The 18,296-nt window shown below is 35.8% G+C and overlaps 1 protein-coding gene across 1 annotated transcript in view; it reads left to right on the top strand.

Moving 5' to 3' along the window:
- The window catches only part of RFX7 (regulatory factor X7), a 147,675-nt gene that overhangs the window by 53,865 nt on the left and 75,514 nt on the right, over positions 1–18,296 (top strand). The window lies entirely within an intron of this gene.

Here is an 18,296-nt window from a genome sequence, read left to right as displayed (position 1 = left end):
ATTTAATTACAACCCTAGGGCTATGTGCTGTCTAGATACTTTGCTATATCTCATCAGTAATAATTGCATGTTTTTGAAACTTACTGGCTTTTACTAAAGATCACTTCAGCATTTAATAAAGTGAATGTTTATTTTTCTTTTCTAATAACTCTTAAAGGATTTGTTAAAGAAAAAATTCAAGATGTTTGATGGGTTAAGTTTTGTTGTGATAGTGTATTTTTTGTATTTGCGTTGCTAGACTTCAGGAATTAAAGCCACAATAATAGTTTACATTCAGGTTTGACTTGCAGACTATAAGAATTTGTTTAAATGATAGCTTTTTAAAATACTTTATGGGTTGGTTTTTGTTGCTATAATATACTTTTTATGTTTGGATTGCTGGCCTTCAGGCGTTAAAGCCACAAAAATAGTTTAAATTTAGATTGTGTTTTTAGTTCCTTAGATCTTCTCTTAAACATATGAGGGAAGAAGTATGCAGCTACTGAGACTACTGGAATAGTACTGACTTCTTTCATGGAAGTGTATATTAATGGAATGTTCCCTAGGCTCTAGAATATTCAGTGATTCTGCACTGTTAGATTCCCCAAAATGTCACTGTAGTTAGTCCTCTTTCTATATTTGTGATATCAGAACTTTCTTATTCAGGTTCAGGTCTTCACTATAAGCTAACATTTTTTTGTTAGGGAGTAAGTGTCTGTAGTGTATGGTGCTGAAATAGTATGGGATCTTATTAGCTTATGATATTATTGTTAGTTTCTAGGTAGGTGAGTAGATAACAGTACTTCATAGGAGAACAGGTAACTTGATCAGTTCTCCTATGCCTTTCTAACCTAATAGTTAAGAAAGAGGACTTTGTGGGGATGTTTTCCCCTTTTTTTAACTTACCTTTATTATCTTTTTTTTTTCCACAGTAACCCTCTGAAGCAGATAATCTTGTTACTTCCCTTTTACAAATAAGAAACTGATGCTCTTGCATTTACTTCAAAAATAATTATTGAGCCCATGCTAGGTATAAGGGATACAACATTAAAAGGACATGTTGCCTTGCCCTCAAGAAATTCAGTCTGTTAAAATAGATTTAATAGTGCTCTTAAGAAAATAGTATGATCTAGTTTTTTTGTTTGTTTTTTGTTTTTGTTTTTTTTTTGTTTTTGTTTTTTAATACCTTAGCTGTTGTTGGAAAATGGACTTGTAGGGGGATGAGAGTAGAAGCAGGAAAGCCAGTTAGGCTCTTCGAAAAGTCCAAGTGAGAATATAAGGCTCTTGCTCAGATGATGACAGTGGAAGATGGGGAAAAAATAGATGAATTCAAGGCATATTTTCGATATAAAGCCAGTAGGCCTTGCTTGCTGACGTATTGAATGTGAAGGGAGAAACAAAGAGGAATTAAGGATAATTTCTTTTGGTCTAAAGGATTTCCTTTAGTATTTCTTACAAGGCAGGTTTGCTCATAATGAATTCTCTTGATCAGTATTTATCTGTGAATGTCTTTATTTTACTTTCAGTTTTGAAGGATAGTTTTTTCCTCCTTTGGCCTTCATTGTTTCTGATGAGAAGTCGGTCGTTAATCATGTTGTTTTCTGGTACATGATGAGTTGTTTTTCTCTTATTGCTATCAAGATTCATTGATAAATTCATTCCCTGTTTGTTCACTCACCCACCTACTCTTGCTTTCAACAGTGTGACTATATATGTAGGTGTGGATCACTTTGTGTTTATCCTACTTTGGATTTGCTGAGTTTACATCTGTAGATTACTTTGATTTGGGAAGTTTACAGCCATTATTTCTTCAAATACTTTTTCTGTCCCTTGGATTCCCCTCTCCATAGAAAGCTGCCATTACACTGCTGTTGAAATTATTGATTTTATCACTCTAGTCGCTGGGGCTTTGTTTCTTTTTTTCTGATTATTTTTCCCTGTGTTCTAGTTTCTCTGTTTTTATTAAGATTGCCTATTATTTCATTCCTTTTCATCATGGTTTCCTTTTTATGTTTACACACAGTCAGCCTCATCCACGTGGGATAGGTCATGGGAGAAGCCCCAAGCAAGAGTAAAACAGACTCTCACAGTTAATACCTGAAGTTCAGCAGTTTTTAATGACCAAAGACTTCTCAGTTTGTTGCCTTTCATCAGTTTCCAAAGCCCTAAAATCATTCTTTTTGACAATTTTTCATCATTTTAGAGTTATTTTGAGGGGAGGATTTGCTGGCTATTCATTCCATTTGTTCTAGATAGCTCAGCTTTCTCACATAGATTTTATCATGTTTTCTTCAAGAAGTTTTATAGTTTTAGCTTTTTCTGTTAGGTCTGTGAACCATTTTGATTTAAATTTTCTGTTTGGTATAAGGTGAACTTCAGTGTTTATTTTTTACCGTATGGATAGATATCCAGTTGTTCCAGCATCACTTATTGAAAAGTCTACCCTTCCCCAGTCACTTCCTGTATCAAAAACCATTATGCGTGGGTCTTTGGCTAGAGTCTCTTTTTTCCATCAATTACTGTCTCTTTCTCTATGACATCACCACACTGTCTTGTTTACAGTAGCTTTGTCAAAAGTCTTGACATCAGGAAGTGTGATAATTCAAATTGGTTTTGGCATTTCCATACAAATTTCAGAATAACCTTGTCAATTCCTTTCAACAGAAAAGTCTACTGGGATCTTTTCAAGTTGAACATGTTCCCTTCTGTTCCTATTTTGCTGAGAGGATTTTTATCAAAAATACATGTTGGATTTTATCAAATGATTTTTCTGCACTTACTGAAATAATCACATGGTACTTCTACATGATTCTGTTAAAAAGGTGAATTACACTGAGGGATTTTCCAAAATCAACCATCTTTGCATTCCCCTGGTAAACTCCATACGGTGCATATATTTCCGTATGTTGTGTTATACTATTATATATTGCTACATTGGATTTGCTATTTTTTTTAAAGACTATTGTCTGTGTTAATCAGGACTTTTGATCTGCTGTTTTCTTATAATGTCTTTTTGTTTTTGCTCTCTGGGTAATGTTGGCTCATGAAATGAGTTTGGAAGTGTTTTTCCTTTATTTTTTGAAGGGATTTATTTAAAATTAATATTATTTCTTCTTTAAATGTTTGGTTGTTTTTTTCTTTTGGCCACACTGCACGGCTTGTGAGATCTTAGTTCCCCGACCAGGGATTGAACCCAGGCCCTCACCTGGACCCTCGGCAGTGAGAGCGCAACGTCCTAACCACTGGACTGCCAGGGAATTCCCTCTTCTTTAAATGTTTATGGTAGAGGTCACTAGTGAAACTATCTGTGGAAAAGGTTTTAGTTATGAAATCAGTTTCTTTAATTATTATAAGGTTATTAAATTCTTAAATTTTTTCTTCACGCAGTTTTGGTGTTTGTGTCTTTCAAGGAATTTGTTCATGTTTCCTATGTTAGTGAATTTGTTAGTGTAATGTTCATAATATTCCCTTATCATCCTTTCCTATCTGTAGGATTTGTAGCAGTTTCCTTTAATTTCTGATAATGGCCATTTGTGTCTTCTTTTTTCTTGATCAATTTAGCTAGAGTTTTAAAAATTTTATAAATAAAATTAATTATATTAAATAATTTTGTTACTTTGTAAATAGGAAGGAAATTTTAAACTTTTTTTTCTTTTCATTGTAAGCATTTAATGCTGCAAATTATCCTCTAAGCATTGGTTTAGCTACGTTCCATAAATTATGTTGTGTTTTCATTATCTTTCAATTAAATTTTTTGTCTATTTTCCATTCTGATTTATTCCTGTACCCATGGAACACTTAGATATAGGCTGATCAGTTTCCAAATAGTTGAGTGTTTATTGAATCTTGTTTATGGTATATCTTCATGAATGTTTCATGTGTACTTGAAAAGAATGTATATTCTAGTGTTATTGGATGGACTGCGTGCTCTCTCTCTCTATATATATTTATATATAGATATATAAACTGATGTATATATCAGTTGGTTATTGTTTTTCAAGACATATTTATCCTTACTGATTTTTTTTTTTACTTATTTCACTTATTGAGAGGGATGCCTAAAATCTCATATTTGTGATTGTGAATTTTTTTTCTCTGATCTTGTCAGGTTTTGCTTCATGTATTGAAGCTGCTAATAGGAGCATAAGTTTTTAGGATTTTTATGTATTCTTCATGAATTGATTCTTTTATTATGATATTTCTATTTTTAACTCTGGTATCATTTGTTGCTTTCAAGTCTGCTTTGTCTGATATCACCATAGCCCCTCCATCGTTCTTATAATTAGTGTTTGTGTGGCATATCTTTTTTCGTCCTTTTGCTTCTAAACAATCTGAGTCTTCGTAGTTAAAGTGTTTTGTTGTTGTTGTTGTTGACATCATATGCTTGTCTCTTAACCAGTTTGACAAGTTTTGTCTTGTGATTGGTTGAATGTATGTATACCATTTTGCTATTTATCTTCTTGTAGTGTAAGTCTCCTGTTGATTAATTCTCCCAGTTTTAGCTTATCTGAAAAAGGTCTTTAATTTCCCTTCATTTACAAAGGGTATTTTCACTGGGTATAGAATTCTAGATATTTTTTCTTTCAGCATTTTTGCAATGTAGGTCCGTTTTCTTGTGGTTTGCATAGACTCCATTGAGAAGTTTGTTGTCATTCTTAACTTGTTTTCCTGTGTGTAATGTGTTGTTTTTTCCTCTGGCTTCCTTTAAGATTATTTATTAGTGGTTTTTAGCAATTTTATAACCTTAGTATGGTTTTCTTTGTTTTTGTCCTGCTTGTGGTTTACTGAGCTTCCTCAAACCTGTGGGCTTATGATTTTTCATCAACTTTCAAAAATTTCCAGCCATTCACATACTCTTCTTTGCCCCCTTCCATCTTGGGATTCAAACTATGCCTGCATTGCATTCCTTAGTAATTTTCCACAGGACACTAAGGCTATGTTTATTTTTTTCTCTTTTTGCTTCATTTTGGATACTTTATATTTCTTTATTATTATTATTATCACATTCCTTAATCTTCTTAAAGTGTCTAATCTGCTATAATTCTATTCAGTGAATTACCCATTTTAGACCTTGCATTTTTTAAGTTCTAGAAATTTCACTTGGTTATTTTTTTATATATATATATCCTCCGTTTCTTTCCTTGTTTTATCCTTGGGCATGTTTATAATAGCTATTTTAAAGTCCTTGTTTGCTAGTTATATTATCTCTAAGTATCTTTTTATTTACTGAGTTTTTGTTGCAATTATGGGATCACGTTTTTCTGCTTCTTTCGACATCTAGTAATTTTTAGTTTAGTATTTATTTAGAATGTCTAGATTTTGTTCTCTTTCTTTAAAATGTATTGCAGTTTTCTTTGGCTGGCGGCTAAACTACTTGCAGATTAGTTTGATCCTTTTGAGGCTGTGTTTAAGCTCTGTTGTGGCAAGTCTAGAATAGCTAGACTTTAGAGTTCAGCTTTTACACTAGAATGTTACCACTCTAGTGTCTGTACTGCATTCCTTGGGTGTTGACTGAGATCTCAGTGCTGTCTGACTGGAATTTGAACATGTCACATTCAGTTACAGTTCCCCGGTAGTTCTTTTCCCAGCCTCATGGAGTTTTTCTCTACCCATATATAGTTTAATACTCAGCAGTAGATTCCAAATCTATGTAGGGATTTGTATAGATTTTGAAGATATTTCTGTGTCTTCCTTCCTTTTGGTACTTTGCCTTCTCAGACACTGATCTCAGAAACTGAACTGCTTGGGTTCCTACTCCCTATACCACAGTTCAAAAGTTGCCTTCAGACAGAATCATCTCATTTATTTTTTTCGCTAAGAACATTCCATCCAATGACAGTAGAATATACAACTCTGTTTTCAGAAAATGGACAACAAATGTGCTCTTTTTAACTTAAGCTTCTTTAGCTAAAGTTCCTAAAGTCACTTCTGTTGTCAGCAGATGATCTCACCTCCTACTTCTCTGAGGAAGTAGGAAGATGCAGTGTAGGTATCCCACAAAATTAAAACCACTTCGTATTCCCAACTCAGTAGTTCCTCACTTCTGTACCATGTCTTCCTTCCCTTCCTCCCAACAGAAGAAATATCTTTCTGCCTATCTGAAGGTTGATCTCCTCCTTCTAGGCCCTGGATACCATCTCTTCCTGTCTCTGAATTCATTTATTCTCTTCCTCCTGTTCTTTTATGCTCTCATTTTCTACTGACCTTTTCCCATTAAGAGTTCAGTGCTTAATTTTTTTCCATCTAAAAAACAATCCTTCCTGAAACACACAACCCTTCTTTAGCTACCACCCTGTCTTCTTTCTTTTGAAAGAAGAAAGTCAAGGCTTAGTCAAAGTGTTGATTGAATTCAGTCTCCTCCTTTGAAACTTGTGTTTATCAAGGATACCATGACCTCTCATTGCTAAATATAATGGACAGTCTCAGTTCCTAACTTGACAACCCTTTTTCGGTTGACTCTGTTGACCATCCTTTTACCCTCCCTTGTTTAGTTCATTCTCATTCTTTTAATTCATTAGATGCCACACTATCCTGGTTTTCCTGTTACACCTTAGGCTGTTCCTTCCCAGTTTCTTCAAGGGCCTCTGTTCCTCAACCTAAGTCCTCTGTACTCTGTCTATATTTGCCCATGGTGATCTCATCTATTTTGATGGTTTCAATTAATCTCAGTATACTGATGATTCATAATTATACATCCCCAGTTTAAGCTCTGGACCCATACAGCCAAACTGTTATCAATTGACCAGTTTTACTAAGATGTCACATAGGCACTTCAGACTCAGCTTTTCCAGAACCAATCTCACTGTATCACACCCCAAATTCTGAACATATTTCTATTTGTTTCTTATTGCTGCTGTAACATATTATCATAAATTTAGTGGCTTAAAACAACACACATTTATTATCTTTTAGTTCTGCAGGTCAGCAGTCTGACACAGGTCTCACCTAGATAAAATGAAGGTGTCAAGAGAGCTGTGTTCCTTTTGGAGGCTCTAGGGGAGAATCTGTTTCCTTGCCTTTTTTTTACAGCTTTTAGTGGCTGCATCTTCAAAGCGAGCAATGGCTGCTCAAGTCTTTCTTACACTGTATCACGCTGACACATCTCTTTTTTGTAGTCAAATCTCCCTCAACTTCCCTCTTACTAGGACAGTTGTGATTACATTAGGCCTACTAGATAATGCAGGTTGCTCTCCCCACCTCAAGGTCCTTGATTTAATCACATCTGGAAAGTCCCTTTTACCATGTAAGGAAACAGATTAACAGGTTCCAGGGATTCAAGGATTAGGACATGAACATCTTGGAGGGCCATTATTCTTTCTACCATATTGCCTTAGTGAATATCCTCACTCATCCAACCTAAAAGCCTGGTGGTCCTTCTTGTTTTCATCCTCTTTCTCACCTGCCTCACATCTAGTCAGTCACCAAGTCCTATCACTTCTGTCTTCATAATTGTTCCATTTTTGTCTGTCCCTACAGCTACTACATTAATCCAGATCATTGTACGTGTTGGAAATACTGCAGCTAGTTTTCTGCTTCTCGTCTCTCCACTTTTATTCCATTCTTCACATATCATTACAATCATCTTTATGAAATGTGAATCTGTGTATTTTGCACCCTTGCTTAAGACCTTTTGCTGGTTCCCCATTGTTCTATCTTTAAGGCACTGAAGACCCTTCTTCATACTCAGGCTTTACTTTTCTTATTTAATGTCATCTTTCTCTACTCCCTCCACAGGCTGTCAGCAAGCTGTAATGAACATTTGTGGAGTAAGAAAAGAGAATATATACTCTCTCAGTCTAGAGCAGCAGTAGCCATTAGAACATTCTGTGGTGGTAGAAATGTTCTGTATATGCACTATTCAGTATGGTAGCCAGTAGACACACGTAGCTATGTATTAAGCACTTGAAATGTGGCTAGTGTGACTGAGAAACTGAACTGTTAATTTTATTAATTTAATTTTAAGTTAAATAGCCACAAGTGGCTAGTGGCAACCTTTTTGGATAGTGCATATCTAGACAGTGGTTCTCAACTGGAGGCAGTTTTGCTCCCCAGGAAACATTTGACAGTATCTGGAGACATTTTTGTTTTGCTACCAGTTGAGTGGGTAGAGGACAAGTATGCTGTTTAAACATCCTGTAAAACACAGGACATCACTTTATCAGCCCAAAATTGTCAGTAGTGTTAAAGTTGAGAAACTGTGGTCTAGACTATCCCATTTTTTTTTCCCCTCTATCTAGTTATATTTTAAGATTCATCTTAGATATCACCCCTCGGAAAACCATGTGTGATTTATCAGGTCTGAGTCTGATACATTTTCTGTCCCCTAATGTCCTGTGCTTACCTTTATTTGTTTTACGTCGTCACCTCTATGATAGTCATAACCAGCATTTTGATTTGTTCTTGGCTTCTTGAGTGTAGGAACATATTGGAATATGCCCAGAGGCACATGAGGATGATCAATAAATATTTGTTAAATGTATGAATGAGTATAATCTAACGACTCAATTATTAAACATATTGCAATTTAAAATGTAAAGAAGTGTTACCACCTTCAGTTGAGACCTGTTTAGAGACCATATACTTGATAAAACATTTGAATTTATTTGTTGGAATTACTTCACAGTTTGCCCGTAAGAACAGAAACTGGTCTCATTCCTTTAGAGGGAAAGAACTTTTTTTTTTTTCCTGGCATTCTCCTCTTTTCCCCTGTTCTTCTCAGCTTAGGTATTTCCCTTCCTCCTACACTAACCTGTTAAGAGAGAACCAGCCGAAACCACTCCCACTCATCCCCAGAGTACAGATGGGGAAGTGAAAATTTATTGCATAGATTCAGGAAGGATTTAAGCAAGTAAAGTGGGATAAATAGTTCAGAAACTAAGAGAAACTGGCAGCATAACAGAATGGCTCAGAGCTGAGGCTATAGAATGACACAGTCCTGAATTTGAATCTTTGCCCCTACCATTATTGCCATTATTGTCTGATTTTGGACAATTTTAACCTATTTTAGTTTTTTAGTTATATTTTTAAAGGTGATAATAATAGTACCTAAGCCACTGAGTTACTGTGAATATTAAAGGAAATAACAACTGTACTTGTTACAGGCATACCTCAGAGATGCTGAGGGTTTAGTTCCAGTCCACTGCAGTAAAGTGAATATTGCAGTAAAACGAGTTACACAAATTTTTTGGTTTCCCAATGCATATAAAAGTTATCTTTATGTATATGTATGTCTGAGTCATTTTGCTGTGCACCTGAAGCTATCACAGCGTTGTTAATCAGCTATACTCCAATATAAAATAAAAAGTTTTAAAAAGAAGTTATTTTTATACTATACTGTAGTCTTTTAAGTGTGTGATAGCATTATGTCTAAAAAAAATTGTACATACCTTAATTGAAAGATACTTCATTGCTAAACAATGCTAACCCTCATCTGAGCCTTTAGCAAGTCTTAGTAGTAATATCAAAGATCACTGATCACAGATTACCATAACAGATATAATAATAATGATGGAAAACTTTGAAATACTGTGAGAATGACCAAAATGTGACTCAGAGACGCAAAGTGAGCAAATAAGATTGGGAAAATGGTGCTGATAGATTTGCTCAACGCAGGGATGCCACAAACCTTCAAATTGTAAAAAACACAATATTTGCAAAGTGTGATAAAAGGAAGCTCAATAAAAGGAAGTATGCTTGCAGTATAAATACAGTGCCTGGTACATCGTAAGCACACATGACAGCTTCAGTTGAAGGTGTTGTATGTGTGAATTGTTAATGTGGATCTAATTGACTTTATTGCCACAAATTTATGTTTCTAGAAGTCTAAATGTTAGTCAGGGATAACATTTTATGTTCATCATCACAAAACTTACCATTTAAGAATGAATGCTTACCATATGGAACCAATGAGGGGAGAATATTGAATCCCTCAAACATAGACAGTGGAAGACAGAGAAGTTGGGAATCACCTGGCTAAAGCTGCCTGGAAGCCAGAAGGTACATATTGTAGAACAGCTGCCAGTATCAACACTCTATGCTCCCTCCCCCTTCAGGCCTTTGTAGGTGCTGTTTCCTCTGCCACCTGTACCCTTCTCAGATTTCTTCACTTGGATAACTCCTAGTCCTTTTGGACTTGGCCCAAAAACCCTTTTCGGAATGCTTTTTATCTATTAGGAATGCATTCAGTTGTAGATAAGAGAAAACCCCAACTATTGGTGGCTTAAAGGAATAAGAGTTTGTGTCATCTAATAAGTCCAAAGTTAGACATCCAAGAGTGGTGCAGTTAACTCAGTAATGCCACTGGAATCCTAGGCCCTTTGTTTTTTGCTGTGTCATCTTTTATCCTGTCATGTCATTGATGGCTGCTGCACTTCCATGTCTTCTGTCCAAATGCTAAGGCAGGAAGAAGGGAGGAAGGGTCAAAGGGCTTTCTTCTAGGGAAGCTCTGTCTTTGTTTCCAGTACAGGACTTCTGTTTCAAAAACCCACTTCAGGAACTTCCACCTCCAGGGTAATGTCACCTGGGGGCCTCGAGCTGCAACGGAAACTAGGATATGTAGTTTTTTGTTTTCTAGCCTCTATACCTACCAGAAGAAGACCAAAAAGAAGGTGGTTAGCAATATACGTCTGAGTCCAGCCTGTCTGCCATACCTTCTCATGTTAAGGTCCCCTGCTGTCATGCACCTTATAAAAAGCTTTATACCCCTGTTAAAGCTCTTACCATATAGTATGCTAATCCCCAGATTAATTGGTTTTCTTCCCCAAGAATAAGCTTTTGGTAGTAAGGACTGTGTCTTACGGTCTTGGTATCCTCAGTGCTTAGCACAGTGTCTAGTACGTGGAAGACACTCAGTGAATATTTGCTGAATGATTATCCACAAACAATAATTATCAAAAAGAATGTATAACATGCACATAATATCCCCAGAGTTTCTTTATACGTGTTGTTGTTATTAACATTTATTGAATATTTATTATCACGTGCCAGACAAGTGCTTTACATACTTTATCATTCAGCCCTCATAATTTGCCTATGAGGTTAATCTGTTGTCCTCATTTTACAAATGAAGAAACAGGCTCAGACAGGTTAAGTAACTTACTCAAGGTCATAAAACTTGCTAATTGATAAAATTAGGCTTTTAATCCAGATAGTCTGACTCCAGAGCCCAGGCTTTTAAAAAACTGTGATATACATAACATTTTTAAAGTGTCTGAAATATTAGGTTATTATATATGAATTTTTAAGAATTCTACTTCTTCATCTTCCTATAATTAAGAAATGTTCCTGAAAGTAGTTATCCACTTTGAAAATAAATCTGAAAAGAAAAAATGTAAAGCTGTCCTCATTATCTTACTGAATTTTAGTAGTCAGTAATTCTAAATTCAGTCTCTTGTTTTGCAAGCAGGTTGCTTGAATGCCATTTTAAAAACATAATATGCTTATTAAAACAAAATTGCTAAAATGATTTCAACTATTTAAATTGATTACAATTGTGAAGACTATGGTGCTGTGAAATACGCTAGAAGTGAAAAATAGAAAATTGTATCTGTGCTATTTTTAAAGCCTAGTATTTTGCCTGCTTATCAGTAAAGACAAATGGAAAATATTTGCAGAAGCATAATTGTGAACAGAGTTTTTTGTTAATATTTTAATGCTTTTGCAATAAAACAATTGATTTTTACTTAATTTTAATAGTAATCAGCATGACTTAAACTAAATTTCTCATGAGTTGTAACAATTTTAGATCTATAATATCATTATATATTTGTAAAGCTGATCCAATTATATTTTTCATAACCAGCTTAATAGTCAAGGCAAAAATCTTACCATTGATACTTCCAACCCCCTAGGATTAGCTAGACCTCAGCAGAGTTTGAAAGCTGCTCATTCCATATTATCTAGGCCCCTTATTTTAGTTGAATGAAAGTTGGACTACCTGAAAGCTATAGCGAGGCCTAAAATGTGAGAGAAATAATTCTGAATGTTTGATGGAGAAAAGGCCTGGTTTGGTGAGGCTCAACCACAGAAGGATGGGAAATAATAGTTAATTTCCCAAAATATGGTCCTTGGAAGAATAATTCCATAGGATGTTAATATGCAAAAAAGGTTCCAAAAGTCAAATATGTTTCATGAACCCTGGATTAAAGGATGTGTCAAGAGCTGTTATTAATATGCTGCTGTGTATTATGAATTCTAACAAATATTCAATATATACAAGACTTCCCCTCATAAAACTTCTCATGAAACTGATGTTCATGAGAAGACACACTATTTGGGAAGTGATTGATAAAACTGATAGGGTAACTTTCTGCACTAGAGAGAGAAATTATTTTCCGTGTGCCATCCAGAACTATCAGGATATTGAGAACTTCCTGTTTATATTACTGTATATTAGGTGTGTATGCTACCAGGAAGCAATCTTTCACCAGTTCTAATGTTGAGGTCCCCTATATTGATTAGTTGTGTTGGAGTTACTAGAACTAACAAGAGAGGGGGAAAAATGACCATATATTTTGGTTCCCATTAGGAAAAGCTAATGTAAATATTCAAACAAATAACATTTCGCTTATCAGGAAATCAGTTGAAAGCAAGAAGAAAACTATTTCTGTCTCATGGACTGGGCAATTCAACAGCAATCCTAGTAAGATTATAGAGATAAGAGTAGACAATCTTTGTTTACTTTTTTTCCCATCAGCTGGAGAGATAAAAGGCTTAAAAGGAGGAATAAGGGAGGCTAAGTACAGTTGACCCTTGAACAACACAGTTTTGAACTGCTTGGGTCCCTTATATGCAGATTTCTTTTGCTAAATATGGTAGTACAGGATCTGTGGTTGGTTGAGTCCCCAAATGCAACTGTGGTATGGAGGGCCAACAGTGAAGTTATACTCGAATTTTCAACCACAAGGATGGTAGACACCCCTAACCCCCATATTGCTCAAGGGTCAACTGTATTTTAGATCCATTTAAGTCCATATTTTAAATGTCTTAGGAAGAGTATACTGCCTTACTTCTACGGCTCTCTACTGACGAGTATTCTAAGAGAGGACTCTTATGTATTGCTAGTTACTTCTAAGTTTAATAAATGCAGTGTTGGCGAGTTAACATGGCCTAATAAAGCATGTGCTTTACAGAGCATTCTATGCTCTGCACCGAGAAGGCCAAGTAAACTCAACTGGGCAGAAATTGAACATGTCTAATGATTTCCTTGCACAGATGAGTCTAAAGACTTCTTGACCGAAGTCTGCTATACTGGGAGAGGGCGAGTTATATTCATGCGAGTTGAACCAAGGAGGACTTTCTAGGATTACCAGTAAGAGAGAGAAGTTGAAAGTGATGTGAGGTTGCCAGAATGCCTATTCCTTCTGGAGGGCTAGAGAAACTTGAAATTTGGTGACAGATGCCATCATTCAGATTATTCTGTAGTGAGGCAGGTTCCCTACAGGGGAGAACTCTCAATAGGGTCCTCTTGCAAGGGAATACGGTAGAAAACTTGAAAGGCTAAGATTGTAGGGAATCAATCAATAGTCAGTGTGTGTTAGGTTCTGAATGCTGATTAAGTAGTCCTTCAGTACTCTGCTGTCGCCTCCCACCCACGCTGGACTAATGTTTGTCCTCCCTGGGGGAAATGAACAATAATTAACAGTCTAAGCTATGTTCTATAAAAACTTTCCTTCTGTAATGGACACCAAAGTCTATTATTAGATGAATCCTAAGAACCAACTTTCTGGGCACACGTGAGTTGTCCATTATAAATGCTAAAACCTGGAAAGAGAACCACAATGGAGGTACTAACTACCCCATCTGAAAAACCCTGTTTAGCACAGTAATAAGTTGGTTAGAAAACAGGCAGTGGGAGGAGCAGGGCAAGCAATCTGTCTGTAGCAAGTCTATTCATTTATCATGGATATCTAAGTAGAGGTTCAACATTACTTACATTCTCACCAGGGTCATATCTGGAACATTGCAGTAGAGAATATTACCCTGGGTATAACCTTCCCAGTTTCATTTCATCTTGGCTTATAGCATCTTATTCATATAGCTTACTCTAAATCGACGTACTGTACATTCCAGAGATCCTGGATTTTAAAACATATGGTTGCTATGGACTGGATGGTGATAGCAAGCAGGCCTGGTCCAGCAACTCAAGCATCTTGGTGCTTATGGCCCTGGAAGGAATCAACCCTTAACCCTGTAGACCTGAGGAGCTAAACTGGAGACCCACAGACTAGATCCATTCCACAGAGGTGTTTCCTTTGGCCCACGGTAACATTTTCTAAATTTCAAATTGGTTGCCATGTTTCAAATTTGAAATTTTAAAATTGGGAGAGTTCAAAGAAAAAAATCAGGTGTCTGGCCTCTCTGAAAACTTAGGACACTGATGAGTCTTTATTTCTACATGATGTGTATTTTCCAATTTTCTTGCATTTTCCTGCCACGCATTTAACTCCTAAACATATATATTTTTCTTACCTGTAGTCTAGTTTAATCATTTGCATTACCTACCTGGCATTTGAGCTTGTGACCTCTGTGTTAGATCCTTTGGGGGCAAGATTTTCCTGAGAGCCATTCATCACAGGATTGGAGGAGCCATAATAGTATGTATGAGGACAGATAATGAGAAGGCAGCCTCCATTTTTGTCTCTTAGTAATGTGGCCTCTTTACTGTCAGTTCTTGCCCTGCCTGGCCATTACAGCAGTCAGTCAGTAGAAAGCAAAAGTAGGGTAGAACAAAGGATAATGGTAAAGATCTTTGAGAAGCTTTCCTATTGGTTAGCTACTGTGTAAAACGTTTTATCTTCATACTTTCCAATGAAACCTTCCCTGACCACTCTAGTTTAAATTGTACCCGTTACCAATACTTATTCTTTATAGCATTTATCATTATCATGTAACGGATGTTCTACTTTTAAATTTTATTCTCTGTCTCCCTGGTACTAAAATGTAAGGTCATGCATGTCTAAAGCATAGTTGGCACTCAATACTCAATGAATGAATGAATGAATATAATCTCATTTAATTTTTTAAACTTTTCAAATCTGTCCCATAGTTAATGTTTTAAGTTAGAAACCAATTCTTTTAATGTGCCTACTGCTGAAGTGGTTGGATGAGAAGTAAAAGATATGTGAAGCAGGGTGTAGGATATCTGCTTCCTGAGAACCAGACTAATGTTATTAGAGTGGGACTTTCTAAGACAGATGACACACTCCCAGAAATACATTCGAGTAACTTGCGCAAGGGAGAATTTTTCACAAAAGGCACACCTCCTCTCCTGCCCTCCAGAGATATATGTTACTGAGGGGGCATGTATGAGGTGTATACAATTTGAAAAGACTTCTTTCCTCCCTTTCCTCCTTTATGGAGGAAAGCATGCTTTCTCACCTCAAATCCTTGCTATAATGAATACTAAATGATGACCAAGGTCAATTTCCTGACCCAGTATTGATTGAAACTAAAAATTTTGTTTGGACTATCTAATTAAAATACATCAGACTTGAAAAAGGCTCGTTGTTAGAATAGAAGATAGGGTTTATCATGTGATGTAGCACTGGGGTTACTTTTAGTAAAGACCTAGCTTAGAATCTGACTTTTTCCTTTCAACCTCTCCTTGGTGGAGAGGAAATGAGTAACTTTCAAGAGAGCTACTTTTGTGTAGATTTTACCTGTCCTGGCAGGGGTTGGGGCATGGTGCTTGCTGACAGAGGGGCTGGATTTAAATAGCTGCTTTTGCTTTGTTTTTTGAGTATCACAAAAAGAAATCATCTGTATAAGGCCATGCCATCCATTCAGAGGAATTTGAACCCTTTATTCCTTTTTATTTACATCAAGTACATGAGTTATTTTATCCCTCAGTATGGGAGGATAATATAGTTACAATGTTTTCGGTTTTTTGGGTTTTCTCCTGTTAGGAATTCAAGTGGACGAAATTGCCGCTAAGGCCCAAATCATGAGTTCTGGTTACTTTTCTCTTTCGTAATTGTAAAGAATGCCTTTACCATTGTCAGCTAGCTTTCAAATTCATTTTATTGCCACTAAGAGGAATAGGATAGACCAAGATGGCAATCTGTCACCCATTTACCTGAAATAAGTCCAATTTTCATTAGTACCTTTATATTCAAAGAATGATATAATACACAATAATGCGTTTTGATAGAAAACAAATGAATTCTTATAGTATTCTAGTTTTTCATTTTAAGTTATTTTCAGACTTACAGAAAAATAAACTAAGGGGGAAAGAAGGAAAGGTTACTAGGAGCAGAGACAGGAATTAAAGAACTAACTTTTCCTCTGTGGCCTACACCTTAGTTGAGGCTGTAGCTTTGTGATCTTGAAGAATCAATTAGAACAAATCCAGTTTTTCGGAAACATATTAGTAGCTGGGCTCCCAGGGACTATCCTTTCTTTCCATGCTATAAAAACAAAAACAAACAAACAAAAAAACTTTAAACACAGTGACTAGAAAGACCTAAACCTTATCCTTCTTGCTAGTGCCCTCAGCCTTATCCTCAGCCAGTAGTAGAACCCTAGGATCTTTTCAAACAGCATACAGAAACATTGATAATAACCTTTGCCTCACCTAAATGACCCAGAGAAAGATTACATGATCATTCCGTGATGCTCACTTTTTGTAGCATTTAACTATGGGAAGAAGTATTCTCCCTAGAGATGTCTCTCATTTGAATCCTGTTTCAAAGGGACTCAAATCTATAGGTTTATGTACCCTCTGCCTATTTGAACCCTAGCAATATGCCCTTGTCTCAGCATTGCATTTGGTTTTTAGTCATCTGGGCATTTACGTAGCTGTGGTACTTGCTACCATGTTATTCATTATTTCAGTTTGAGGGATTTAGCTTCCTTTTTCGTTAAGCCCTAAAAAAAAAAATCAAAGAGTATATTTTAGGGCACATTTATAAAAAATGACCACATGGTTCTCATAGCAAGTTAGGAAACTGAAAATTAAGAATTCTAAGCAAAACAAATTGAAAAATAGAATCCTTATACCTTGACCTTTTTCTCTATCTTCCTTATTCAATCCTGTGGAAGGACAGCTTTCACAACTGCTGGGGCCTGAGAGAATGTAATATCAGGTATGTTCATTGTTTCCATAAATTTTTTAAAAGGCTATAGAATAAGGTTCTACTTTCCCATTCAAGTCCTTCTGTCAGTGATGCTGGTGAAGAAAGAGGCCTTTTAGTAACTGTGCTCTGGAATCAGAATCAGTGTCTCTTGTCGGGGAAGAAATAATTAGAATTTTTTTCACGTTTTGTTTTGTTTCTGAAGTTTACAAAATTAAAAAACAAATTCAAGTCTGATTATCCTGTCATTGTTTATATTTTCTCTCCTTACCTGGTAACTTAACTGAAGAAACTGTCAAACTGGAGAATTTAAGTTTCTGGATTTTAAGCTAACTGTTCTAAATACAAATTTAAATTAAAAATTCTTTTAAAACCTTTTTCTGATACTAGTTTGAAAAGTAAAATTTAAAGAAGTAATCATGAATGTGACACCCTGGTTGGTCATCTTCCATCAAGACTCCGTCACTGTCAACCTGACTAGTTCCTTGAAAGGTGTCTATACATCTCAACAGGAGAGTTTCTGCTTCTTTTGGAAATAAAGATAATGATCCGTTAAGGATTTGCATGAAAGCTCCTCAGTTAAGTCCTTACTTGTTACCATCTTTATAACCATCAACCCTTCCCCAGTTTTGTGACCTTGTAAAATAAAAACAAACAAACCTGAATAACACCTGAGAGCAAAGTCTCATAACAAGAAACACATCACTGCAAAGAAATTTATTTCAAACAAGGAAAACCTTTTTTAGTAATGTTTGAGAAATTGTGGGGTAAACCTGATTCAGGTTGTTCCCTAAAAACCGGAGCAGATCTCTCCACTCAGACTACCTTATAACTGTATTCTATGCCAGTAAATAGTGGGAACGTTTTTCCTTACCATCTGCTTGAAGGTTTTCAAGTTCTAGTAATAAGACATTGAAAATTCTACCTGGTTCTCTGCAATTCATCTAGTATGTTTTGACAGTTTGGAGGTGGATGTCCTGAGCAGACAAGCTGAAGCACTAAAAATTAACTCAGTTTTCTGAAATATAGAATATTGTTTCAGGTATTTTTTTTAATAACGGAAGACAAATGGAAAGTTATACATTTTTTTCCAAGTCCAACCTAGGGAAAGCTTTTATTTCTGACCTATTCTGCTTAGATTGATTCCTTTCTCTCTAGTATCACAGTTAATCAGAAATATTTTCTAACTTCAGTTACATCTTGATGGCTCAGGAAGGAATAGTGTCTACATTTTTCTGCACTTAG

Source organism: Phocoena phocoena, chromosome 2, assembly GCF_963924675.1.
Source record: "Phocoena phocoena chromosome 2, mPhoPho1.1, whole genome shotgun sequence".
In the NCBI taxonomy this organism is placed as follows: Eukaryota; Metazoa; Chordata; class Mammalia; order Artiodactyla; family Phocoenidae; genus Phocoena; species Phocoena phocoena.
Note: the sequence above shows the minus strand (reverse complement) of the source record. Positions and strands in the feature narration are given on the sequence as shown.